Source organism: Bombus impatiens, unplaced genomic scaffold (genome assembly GCF_000188095.3).
Source record: "Bombus impatiens unplaced genomic scaffold, BIMP_2.2 scf_3939, whole genome shotgun sequence".
NCBI lineage: Eukaryota > Metazoa > Arthropoda > Insecta > Hymenoptera > Apidae > Bombus > Bombus impatiens.
Genome location: NT_180358.1, coordinates 353 through 1,177, shown reverse-complemented (window position 1 = coordinate 1,177; position 825 = coordinate 353).

Sequence of the window (825 nt, the reverse complement as noted above, 5' to 3'; positions counted from 1 at the left end):
TCCGTCTGGCCCGCGGTGTGTGACCTGGGCCAGGCAGAGGGTCGCCCTGCGTAACATCGTCCGTTGTGATTATTCGATACTCTAGAATTTTGGTTCCTTCCAACGTATCTCCTGGGATTTGAAATCTACCTTGATTCCTCCGAATTAATTCTTCGACGATTTTTCTTTCCTCCTTGTTCAAGTGTTCAAGTAGTAATAATTCGATTATTTTGTCGAACCTATTTTCTTTTGATTTTGAAATTGCTTTGCAAGTCGTGCTAGGCGGCGAGCCGAGGTTCTCCAATTCTTTAATTAGCATTAGGTGTGATAAATTCGTAATCTTTCGATGTGGTATTTATTATTCTTGTATATCCTCGTCCCTTATGGTTCTTCGCACCTACATTACCAAAATAGACCCCCTTGATTGGTTCGATTTTGGGTGTAAATCCCTCTTTCATCTCCGGATTTGTAATGGTAATCGAACATGGCACCGAACTTCGTTTCAGCACGATTATCTTTTTTCCTGTATCGAAGAGGATATAAATATTTCCCCACTTGATATGTTTTCGCTCGTAATCCAAACGAGCCATGCATCCTGAAAAAAATTCGGATCGCAAGATTCCATCTTGATCGATCAGCAATGAGTCAACTACATGAAAAATAACTTTTTTTTTATATATATTTTACGTGGAGGAAATCGGCACAGACGCCAGGCCGCTTCTGATAATCGTCCCGGCTGCGATCGAGAGAAGCCCGGGAACCGCTGTGAGCGTCGCAACGGGACCTCCCCCGCTGATGGGACGGTGTGTGGCCATTGTCACATCCCGCCTCGTCACTGGAGCCGCC